Source organism: Triturus cristatus, chromosome 2_1 (assembly GCF_964204655.1).
Source record: "Triturus cristatus chromosome 2_1, aTriCri1.1, whole genome shotgun sequence".
Lineage (NCBI taxonomy): Eukaryota > Metazoa > Chordata > Amphibia > Caudata > Salamandridae > Triturus > Triturus cristatus.
Genome location: NC_140581.1, coordinates 288,268,371 through 288,280,743, shown reverse-complemented (window position 1 = coordinate 288,280,743; position 12,373 = coordinate 288,268,371). Strand labels below are relative to the sequence as shown.

The 12,373-nt window shown below is 39.7% G+C and overlaps 1 protein-coding gene across 4 annotated transcripts in view; it reads right to left on the bottom strand.

The window, feature by feature from the left end:
• OSMR (oncostatin M receptor) overlaps positions 1-12,373 on the bottom strand; it is a 357,084-nt gene that overhangs the window by 304,451 nt on the left and 40,260 nt on the right. The gene's annotated exons all lie outside the window — the stretch shown is intronic.

Below are 12,373 nucleotides of genomic sequence, written 5' to 3'. Positions count from 1 at the left end.
CTCCGGTTCCCACTTGGTCTTACTTTACTATGTCTCACCTGCAGACTGTTCATGTCAAAAAGAAATCCATTCCGAAGACCACGCTACTATGATACACCAGTGAAGGAAAAGGCACGAAATGCAACCTCAACAGGCTTCATTTTTTGACTTTTTTTCGAAGCTTATCCTATCTTCTCCAATAGCTGTCTTCCTACTCAGTCCATAATAGCTGGTTGTCTATCATGTGTTTTTATGCTGCCCTCTTCCCTTCATTCACTAAATAAAACCCAGCATTACTTTCGTTGTCTCGACCTCTCCTTTCTTAATCTCTTATGGGGGAACAGGAAGCAGAGTGCGAGGCTTTGGAAAGGCCTTTGCCTGAGTTTCTTAGTTGTGGCCTTAAGTGTTCATTCCTTGTACCTTTCAGTCAGTGCACTGAGTGGAAGACGTAAAGGTCAGGTGAGGCTTAGGGATTTTTCTTTCTTTGAAATGCAATGAAAAAAGTTTTATGAGCAGCTTTTTTCTGCATCCACAACATTTTGAGGATTTGTTGTTTCTCATGTTACTTTGGGGACGTTTGCAGTTGTTCATTAGTTCACGTAGGAAAGGTGGAAAGCCCCCAAATTAAGTTCACAATAAAGGCACACCTCTTTCACACTGGAAATGTTTCCAGCAGGTGTGTTTCGTTTCACCTGTTTTTGTTTCACCAGAATATTGTGCCCGACACCACCTGTCACAGGATGGCTGAATCTAACATAAAATGAAAGCTAAGTAGCATGCTGGTGAAAAGTCTATAGTGTGGCGTCATCATCTTTTATTGCCGAACTCAGCCTCATTAAACTATGTTTCTAAGTCTATCTATCTATCTATCTATCTATCTATCTATCTATCTATCTATCTATCTATCTATCTATCTATCTATCTATCTATCTATCTATCTATCTATCTATCTATCTATCTATCTATCTATCGATCTATCTATCATCTCTCTGTCTGTCTATCTGTCAATCTATCTGCCTAGCTATCTGCCTTGCCTAGCTATCTGCCTATGTATCTGCCTATCTAGCTGTCTGTCCGTCTGTCTGCCTGTCTATCTGTCTGTCTGTCTGTCTGTCTATCCGTCTATCTGTCTATCACTGGAGCAGTAACAAAATACGACAAAGTTCATGACTCAACATACTCCAACGTGTTTCTGAAATCATTCCACACTATAATGGCATATGGTGTAAATATTTGTTCGGCCTTTACATTCACTCAACTCATGCACAACTAGTGCTGATGGTGGCTCCTCTTTTTTTAACATTTTGCACAACGGGGAAGCTGTTACGTTTCTGTGCAAAAACACCATTTTGAGGAAAGTTTACACAGGATAAGTTTATGTTGTACTAGAATACACATCATTTCATATAACCAAACTGTGATCCGTCTGTTGGTGTCTGATTTTACTGCAGCTCTCTTTCTTATGTAGGAGTGCAGAGAGATGAACTGTAAAAACAAACTGAGGTCGCACTGTGACCTGTCAGACCAGCCAGTTGGGCACTGTCTGATTGCCTTGTAAGCCAGTCCAGCCGTGTTCCCATACGGCCAATAGAATGTAAAGTGTAGTAAGGCAGTGAAAACAGTTACCTAGGTAAAAATTAACTATGAATGAATCTAACCTCATAACGCATCATTTGAATGTATTAATTTAAAAAAAGGATAATTTTTATAACAATATGTTTCCTTTGTATACAAAAAGTCACTATGTTTGGGGTTATCTACAAGAACACAGATGTAGTTTAGTCACCCTTTAGCGGGCTGCAATATTAATCACTCACACAGCCATAGTCACAGTAACCATATTTGTGCTTCCATACCAGTGCCGAGACAAACATATAACTACAAAAGAAAGAGCAGTATTTTAGCAATTATTGCAGTTTAATTGCAAAGACATAAAGGAATCACATATATTTTGCCAAAGAGTACTAGGATGAACTGTCATTCCGTGATTATAAATAGTAGAACTACCAGGTAGTTTATAATTAATTAATAATTAAATAAATCCATTATTAAATGTACAAGAATCAGATTTTGTAGATTAAGTAAATTTCTGAAGGCTAAGTTAGGTTTCCCTTGAAATGGCAGTTTTTCTGGGGTTAGCTTGGAGATCAGATTGCTGAAGTGTGTTTAATATGGTGTGTTTGAGGCTGCAGTGCCACCTCCTGTCTACAGGGACAGAGCTAAGCAAAAAAATAAACACACTTGGTGAAACACACGTCCACACCAGGCATTTGTTTTTTAAAGTTGTAAAAATTTACACAGATGTCCCTGAAGTCATCTTTTATCATTTAGACAATATTGCCTTGTGGGGACCTGGGTTCAGGTCCCCACAGTGCAACGAAATCCCCACAGCGTGAGTGTGTTATCACACTCAAGTCCCCACAAGGATAGTAACACAAACACACACACACACACACACACACAATTTATTTTTTAGGTTTGCTAATAACATTGGTGCTGTTTGAGAAATCTTCACAAAACGTTCTTCAAAAACAATTTCAGCTACCTCAACCTTCCTAGAAAGTTTTTGGGGTGATCCATCAACACGTTTTCCCCGTGCAATTTCCCATAGGAACTCCAGATGCGCTACAGGAGAAATGGCAGAAAGGAATTATACCAAATTTGGCAGAAAGCTAGAACTTGACCCAGAACGTGTGCTTTTTGTGATATGGTGTAAATCCGTTCAGCCGTTTTCCACAAATTAAGTGTCACAATATCTAGCTACGCCATACCACAGACGGAGTACCATTGGGGTACCCATGTACTAAACAGCAAATGAAGCAAACGGATTGGCTGGATCTCGGTCCTGTGGAACCGAGGTCTGTGATTGGCTGTCCGCAACATGAAGCAAAATGTTGTGGCCGCCATGCTAATATTTAGGGACTCGAGCCACATGTCCTGAAAATAAAAACAAAACAACATATAATTGGGCAGGATAGGGTAGCCAGACCACCTGGTCCTCGTAGGACCACCCACCCCAAGGGGGCCCTTGTGGATTCCCCATGGGTTGAAGTAAAATTAAAATTCCTGTTGCTGCAGGCTCAATGTATTCTTCCGGTAATCAGTGTGGAAATTTGCTGGAGTAACTCACAATTACTGCTTAATTACTGCAAGATTCATGTGGGACAAAAAAAGCAATGGGGTTTGACCACCCACAAGGGGTTTCGAGCACAGCCTGAAACTGGCCGCCCGCAGTGGGGTGGGATCAAGGCGCAAGGCATGGCAGCAGAGGCAGAGTAGGCCTACTTAGGTAAGGTGATAAATTATTACATTACATTAAAAAAAACTAAAATGTACTAAAAACAAAGGTTAATGTAAGGTTATAGTTAGGTTAAAATGTCAGTTAAGGTGGTAAATGTTAAACTCTAAAAAAACACTGAAATTCTTAAGTTATAGTTGACTCAATAACTCCCGTCCTCGCCATACACTGCTTATGATCGCTTTTATTACATCACTCATGAGATGTTCTATCACAGCATTGATAACATCACTGATGACATCTGAAATTGCATAATTGATTACAACACTGTGCATGGCAGGAGTGTGAGTTATATTTTCTTGAGTAGAGTATAACTGGTAAATTTCGGAATTTCAGTGGTTTTTAGAGTTTAAAAAGTAACTTTTTAACTGACATTTTCTCCGAACTATAACATCATTTTAACCATTGTTTTATATATAGATATATATATAGAGAACAGACTCTTGGAATTCTAATTTGCACAATATATTTTGCACAAAGCACTTATCACTTTACTCTCCATATAAGACCTGAAATTTAGGAATCCTTGGGGTAGCTAATGTAATTTTGGGTCTTTGTTTCTTAGTTGCATTTTGTTTTAACCTGCTTTCCGCTTAATATTGGACAGAATCTGGATTGTTTAGATCATGTATAAAAGGTACTTTACAGAGATGAAATGATCTTGCTTATCCAGTAATATGTCAAAGGGTCTTCTGTCTTATACTCGAAGTGGTCTCTCTCCACCTGAAAACCGTTTCCCCTGAGAAAAACCTTCCCACCGTCTTTTTTTCCTCCCTTTTCCCCTCCTTCTCTCCCTCCCCTCTTTTTCAAAACTAGCAATATCTTCCTTTTCTCTCCCTTTTTTCCCAACTAGTCCCGTCCCCCCCTTCTTTTTTCTGGCACCACTCTCTTTCCCTGTATATTTGAGCAGAAAATATGATATAGTTAATTTTAAACAGTCCGCTTCTATAACTAGTTTTTTTGTTGTTTGACTTGGGTACTTTACCAGCAATGTCAATAATGTAAAAAATGTAAAAAAATTCAAAAATGCAAAAGGAACAATGGCAACCGCCAAAAGCCAGATGCAATCATTTTTAAATATGGGTTAGCAGTCTAGACCATGAAAACCTGGTCTTAACTTGGCGAAATGAGGAGAAATGCCTTATTTCTCCTAGTTTTTGCTTTTTCCAACGGAAAAAGCAAATCACCTTTGATTGTTTATGTTCAGGAAGGTGGCCCTTCCTGCACATAAACAATCTTAAATAAAAATGAAGTTTTGTAACTTCCATGTGTGCTGCATTAGGCAGCACACATAGAAGGGACAAAAAGGCATTACAAAATTGTTCATGTGCAGGAAGTGGGAACATAGCAGCATCAGGATAATGATAGACTGGGAATAAACATATGTAGTTAACTTTTACCATGCAGTTTAGGACACTGCTAGATTACGATGGTCCCTTATGAATTGCACAGTGACAAAAGAATCTCTGTGATAAAATCAGTAACCCACTGACCTATGCACATAAAATACTGTTTTTTAAAATGCATGGTACACGTTCTTTGCAGTAGGCATATTAACCCTCTGTGTCACATTAGATAAGTCAAAGCTGCCACTGGCCAAAACTCTCATCTCTCTCCAGAAGGTACATTAATCACCGGCATTTTCTTGACACTTTTATAGTTGCAGTGCTTTTAAAACTGCTGCCTGCGGACCCCCTGGGAATGTGCCACGGACCCCAGTTTGGGAAACACTGAATTAAAGGAACAACTGTGGACTCCCTTTGTGCCGTGGATACTCTGGTGGGGATCGCGCCGAGTTCGTTTGAAAAAATAAATAAATATATATATATATATATATATTACCTACTGGCGGTCGCCAGTAGGTAGTTATAGTTAGGACCCTCTTACCATAGGAAATCCGCAACATTCTATTTTGAATAACTTTGGCGCCGGTCGACGAATCCTCGCGAAATTTTCAAAATAGGTGGGGCGTTGAGCTCCGCTCCTACCCTGAAAGTCTCGGGGGGATTCGTCAAGCGGGGGCTGAGATAAAAGGGGGGTCCCAAAACGCGTTTTTCCCATGCATTTTTCCATAGGACCTTTAGACAGAGCTACAGCCCGAACGGCTGAACAGAATTAAATGAAATTTGGCAGAGAGGTAGTCCTCAGGTCAAGGAAGTGCCTTTTGTAGGTTTGGTGTAAATCTGTTCAGTAGATTCTGAGAAAATAGCCTTTAAATCAATATATATATCTGAGCCAGCTTACGGTGCGCTTACGGTGCGCTTACCGTACGCGTACGGTGACGTGCGCGAGCGCGATTCTGATTGGCTCTTAGATCTTAGTAAACATTCGAATCGGTCGAAACCAGGAAGCGGCGGCCGACATTTTGTGTGTTTCACTCAGGAAAAAAAGGGTGATAACTTGAAAAGGGGGCAAGGAATAGAGTTACAGACCCCATAACATTTAAAAGGGGGTCAAAGAAGGACAGAAAAGTACAAAAAAAACATTTATTAATTTAAAAAAAAATCGCGGGGTACGCGTACGGTAAGCTCACCGTACGCGTACGGTAAAAAAAAAAAAAAAAAAAGAAATGAAATGCAGATTTAAGTGTTTAGATATTAGGGGGCTCTAAAAAGAGCCGTTGTGTTTATGAAGTGATTTTTTATTGGTACCTACAAGTAAGTACCGATGCAGAGTCTAAGGTTCAAGAGGAAGACTCTGTTCCCTTCATCATTGAAGTGCACACCATCTCCTCTATAAATGTCTTGCATGTCGTAACGCAAGTTGTTGTGGTAAATGGAACCCATACCATAGTCTCGGAGGAAAGCAGAAACAGATTTGTTGACGTGCTTTCTTGCTTTGTCAATCTGTGGACAGAAATGATTGGACCAGTTCCATTTTTGCCTTTGGCATATGTTAGAAAACACAAAGGCAGTTTTAGGGAAAAGTGAAAACAGTTGTGCAAAGGTCTCCTTCATAAGCATTTCCAGACCTACCCCAGTCAAAGTGCCTAGGTCATTGCCACCACAGTGCACTATTATGAGGTCAGGGTGTTGGATTTGCATGAAGGATTTCACCAATGGCATCAATTGGTGCCACTTTAACCCTCTCTGACCAATCCATTTAATGTCTACATTTGGCAAAGCAAGGTCTCTCACCATACCTGTTTTCTCTGCATACTTTTCACTCCAGAAGACATAGCTGTGCCCTACAATCCACACTGTGAGCATCTTCAAAGAAGAACTGGATGCACTCAGGAGGTGTAATTCAGTAGAATGGTAAAAAGAAATGAAAGACAGTTTGGAAATGGAGGCATACATATTTTTTTTTTTTTTTTTTAAACTGATTGGCTGTTTCATACCATTCTAGAATAAAAACTAGGCTGTATGTGTAAATTTATAGAAGCATGTTTTGTATTGGTACAGAAAAATGTGTTACCAAAGAACAGTACTATGGATTTGCTGTTAGGTTTGAAAAGTCAAGCACTCCTGCTCTTTGGAAATGAAACATTGTTTGGTGAACTTCTGACCTATCTCTGCACAGCAGTGTTTCAAGAGCTGTTGCTATGGTAGCAGGCAGAAGTCAAGTTGGGGGAAGGGTACTAGGCAGAAGTCAAGTTGGGGGAAGGGTACTTTTGGAAAAGGGTTGGTTTTCAACCAATAGAAATGTGTGATTACATTTGAAAAAAAGGGGGAAGCACTGAGATTTGAAACTTACATGTATATGTGTGGAAAAAGAGAGGGAACGTTTGCCATTATCTGGTTCTGCTGAGAGGAGAGAGGTGTATAGAACAGAGATCCTGGCTCTGATAATCTGCTGTTTGAGTGCCACATTTCTTTCACAACTAACTAATTTTAAAGGTGAGTTTAGAGTTTGAGAGGGGATGTATATGGTAAATTAAGAAATTAATAATAGAATTGGAATTCCTTTTGTTGAGGTTGTGTTTATCATTTTCTGTTTTGGGAGAAATTTAAATGTGAGGAACATGTAAAATAATATGGACTATGTTTTCACGATAAATTAAGGTGTACTGGTATAAATAAGGAATACTTTAAGGGTTTGAGGTTGCACTCAGTAATGCAAATACATTCAGCATCAGTAAGGCTGGTTGCCCTTGCTGGAGTGTAGTCAGTCACCCAGGCTACACATGTTGTTGGTCTCAGAAAGCTGTTTGGTATTGCTCTGGTGATTTTACATTTGCATTAGATGGAAAGGGGGAGGTATTTTTTTCTGCAGAAGCAGACTCTTAGCACACAGCCAGCTGCATATCCTGTGGAATCATGCATACTATTCACAACCGAGTGGGGTTTGAGGTTTCAGTCAGTAATGCAAATACATTCAGCATCACTAAGGCTGGTTGCCCTTGCTGGAGTGTAGTCAGTCACCCAGGTTACACATGTTGCTGGTCTGAAAATGTTGTTTGGACATGTGCTTTTTTAAGAATCTGAAAAGTGGATTCATAATGTGTTAGACTGTAAAAGTACTTATCACTTGCCAAAAAAAAGAGTAGTAAGTGTGCTTTGAAATTGGCAAAGAAATTTTGTTTTTTGACTAATATGAAAACATGACTCTGTGTGCAAAGAGGAATTACAGGCAGAGATTTATTGCGTATTGCTCTGGTGATTTTACATTTGCATTAGTAGGAAAGGGGGAGCTATTTTTTTATGCAGAAGCAGACTCTTAGCACACAGCCAGCTGCTTATCCTGTGGAATCATGCACAGTATTCACAACCGAGTGGGGTTTGAGATTGCAGTCAGTAATGAAAATACATTCAGCATCACTAAGGCTGGTTGCCCTTGCTGGAGTGTAGTCAGTCACCCAGGCTACACATGTTGTTGGTCTCAGAAAGCTGTTTGGTATTGCTCTGGTGATTTTACATTTGCATTAGATGGAAAGGGGGAGGTATTTTTTTCTGCAGAAGCAGACTCTTAGCACACAGCCAGCTGCATATCCTGTGGAATCATGCATAGTAATCACAACCGAGTGGGGTTTGAGGTTTCAGTCAGTAATGCAAATACATTCAGCATCACTAAGGCTGGTTGCCCTTGCTGGAGTGTAGTCAGTCACCCAGGTTACACATGTTGCTGGTCTGAAAATGTTGTTTGGACATGTGCTTTTTTAAGAATCTGAAAAGTGGATTCATAATGTGTCAGACTGTAAAAGTACTTATCACTTGCCAAAAAAAAGAGTAGTAAGTGTGCTTTCAAATTGGCAAAGAAATTTCGTTTTGTGACTAATATGAAAACATGACTCTGTGTGCAAATAGGAATTACAGGCAGAGATTTATTGCGTATTGCTCTGGTGATTTTACATTTGCATTAGATGTAAAGGGGGAGCTATTTTTTGTGCAGAAGCAGACTCTTAGCACACAGCCAGCTGCTTATCCTGTGGAATCATGCACAGTATTCACAACCGAGTGGGGTTTGAGGTTGCAGTCAGTAATGCAAATACATTCAGCATCACTAAGGCTGGTTGCCCTTGCTGGAGTGTACTCAGTCACCCAGGTTACACATGTTGCTGGTCTGAAAATGTTGTTTGGACATGTGCTTTTTTAATAATCTGAAAAGTGGATTTAAAATGTGTCAGACTGTAAAAGTATTTATCACTTGCCTAAAAAAAGAGTAGTAAGTGTGGTTTCAAATTGGCAAAGAAATTACGTTTTCAGACTAATATGAAAACATGACTCTGTGTGCAAAGAGGAATTACAGGCAGAGATGTATTGCGTTATGCTCTGGTGATTTAACATTTGCATTAGATGTTAAGGGGGAGCTATTTTTTTATGCAGAAGCAGACTTTTAGCACACACCCAGCTGCTTATCCTGTGGAATCATGCACAGTATTCACAACCGAGTGGGGTTTGAGGTTGCACTTAGTAATGCAAATACATTCAGCATCACTAATGCTGGTTGCCCTTGCTGGAGTGTAGTCAGTCACCCAGGTTACACATGTTGCTGGTCTCAGAAAGCTGTTTGGTATTGCTCTGGTGATTTTACATTTGCATTAGATAGAAAGGGGGTGTTATTTTTTTATGCAGAAGCAGACTCTTAGCACACAACCAGCTGCTTATCCTATGGAATCATGCACAGTATTCACAACCGAGTGGGGTTTGAGGTTGCAGTCAGTAATGCAAATACATTCAGCTTCACTAAGGCTGGTTGCCCTTGCTGGAGTGTACTCAGTCACCCAGGTTACACATGTTGCTGGTCTGAAAATGTTGTTTGGACATGTGCTTTTTTAAGAATCTGAAAAGTGGATTCATAATGTGTCAGACTGTAAAAGTACTTATCACTTGCCAAAAAAAAGAGTAGTAAGTGTGCTTTCAAATTGGCAAAGAAATTTCGTTTTGTGACTAATATGAAAACATGACTCTGTGTGCAAATAGGAATTACAGGCAGAGATTTATTGCGTATTGCTCTGGTGATTTTACATTTGCATTAGATGTAAAGGGGGAGCTATTTTTTGTGCAGAAGCAGACTCTTAGCACACAGCCAGCTGCTTATCCTGTGGAATCATGCACAGTATTCACAACCGAGTGGGGTTTGAGGTTGCAGTCAGTAATGCAAATACATTCAGCATCACTAAGGCTGGTTGCCCTTGCTGGAGTGTACTCAGTCACCCAGGTTACACATGTTGCTGGTCTGAAAATGTTGTTTGGACATGTGCTTTTTTAATAATCTGAAAAGTGGATTTAAAATGTGTCAGACTGTAAAAGTATTTATCACTTGCCTAAAAAAAGAGTAGTAAGTGTGGTTTCAAATTGGCAAAGAAATTACGTTTTCAGACTAATATGAAAACATGACTCTGTGTGCAAATAGGAATTATAGGCAGAGATTTATTGCGTATTGCTCTGGTGATTTTACATTTGCATTAGATGTAAAGGGGGAGCATTTTTTTTATGCAGAAGCAGACTCTTAGCACACACCCAGCTGCTTATCCTGTGGAATCATGCACAGTATTCACAACCGAGTGGGGTTTGAGGTTGCACTTAGTAATGCAAATACATTCATCATCACTAAGGCTGGTTGCCCTTGCTGGAGTGTAGTCAGTCACCCAGGTTACACATGTTGCTGGTCTGAAAAAGCAGTTTGGACATGTGCTTTTTTAAGAATCTGAAAAGTGGATTTAAAATGTGTCAGACTGTAAAAGTATTTATCACTTGCCAAAAAAAAGAGTAGTAAGTGGGGTTTCAAATTGGCAAAGAAATTACGTTTTCAGACTAATATGAAAACATGACTCTGTGTGCAAAGAGGAATTACAGGCAGAGATGTATTGCGTTATGCTCTGGTGATTTAACATTTGCATTAGATGTTAAGGGGGAGCTATTTTTTTATGCAGAAGCAGACTTTTAGCACACACCCAGCTGCTTATCCTGTGGAATCATGCACAGTATTCACAACCGAGTGGGGTTTGAGGTTGCACTTAGTAATGCAAATACATTCAGCATCACTAATGCTGGTTGCCCTTGCTGGAGTGTAGTCAGTCACCCAGGTTACACATGTTGCTGGTCTCAGAAAGCTGTTTGGTATTGCTCTGGTGATTTTACATTTGCATTAGATAGAAAGGGGGTGTTATTTTTTTATGCAGAAGCAGACTCTTAGCACACAACCAGCTGCTTATCCTATGGAATCATGCACAGTATTCACAACCGAGTGGGGTTTGAGGTTGCAGTCAGTAATGCAAATACATTCAGCTTCACTAAGGCTGGTTGCCCTTGCTGGAGTGTACTCAGTCACCCAGGTTACACATGTTGCTGGTCTGAAAATGTTGTTTGGACATGTGCTTTTTTAAAAATCTAAAAAGTGGATTCATAATGTGTCAGACTGTAAAAGTACTTATCATTTGCCAAAAAAAAGAGTAGTAAGTGTGCTTTCAAATTGGCAAAGAAATTTGGTTTTTTGACTAATATGAAAACATGACTCTGTGTGCAAAGAGGAATTACAGGCAGAGATTTATTGCGTATTGCTCTGGTGATTTTACATTTGCATTAGATGTAAAGGGGGAGCTATTTTTTTGTGCAGAAGCAGACTCTTAGCACACAGCCAGCTGCTTATCCTGTGGAATCATGCACAGTATTCACAACCGAGTGGGGTTTGAGATTGCAGTCAGTAATGCAAATACATTCAGCATCACTAAGGCTGGTTGCCCTTGCTGGAGTGTAGTCAGTCACCCAGGTTACACATGTTGCTGGTCTGAAAAAGCAGTTTGGACATGTGCTTTTTTAAGAATCTGAAAAGTGGATTTAAAATGTGTCAGACTGTAAAAGTATTTATCACTTGCCAAAAAAAAGAGTAGTAAGTGTGGTTTCAAATTGGCAAAGAAATTACGTTTTCAGACTAATATGAAAACATGACTCTGTGTGCAAAGAGGAATTACAGGCAGAGATTTATTGTGTTATGCTCTGGTAATTTTACAGTTGCATTAGTAGGAAAGGGGGAGCTATTTTTTTATGCAGAAGCAGACTTTTAGCACACACCCAGCTGCTTATCCTGTGGAATTATGCACAGTATTCACAACTGAGTGGGGTTTGAGGTTGAACTTAATAATGCAAATAAAAACATGTAAAATAATATGGACTATGTTTTCACCATAAATTAAGGTGTAGTGGTATAAATGAGGAATACTTTTAGGGTTTGAGGTTGCAGTCAGTAATGCAAATACATTGAGCATCAGTAAGGCTGGTTGCCCTTGCTGGAGTGTAGTCAGTCACCCAGGTTACACATGTTGCTGGTCTCAGAAATCTGTTTGGTATTGCTCTGGTGATTTTACATTTGCATTAGATGGAAAGGGGGAGCTATTTTTTTTATGCAGAAGCAGACTCTTAGCACACACCCAGCTGCTTATCCTGTGGAATCATGCACAGTATTCACAACCGAGTTGGGTTTGAGGTTGCAGTCAGTAATGCAAATACATTCAGCATCACTAAGGCTGGTTGCCCTTGCTGGAGTGTAGTCAGTCACCCAGGTTACACATGGTGCTGGTCTCAAAAAGCAGTTTGGACATGTGCTTTTATCAGAATCTGAAAAGTGGATTCAAAATGTGTCAGACTGTAAAAGTACTTATTACTTGCCAAAAAAGTAGTAGAATGTGTGCTTTCCAATTGGCAAAGAAATTTCGTT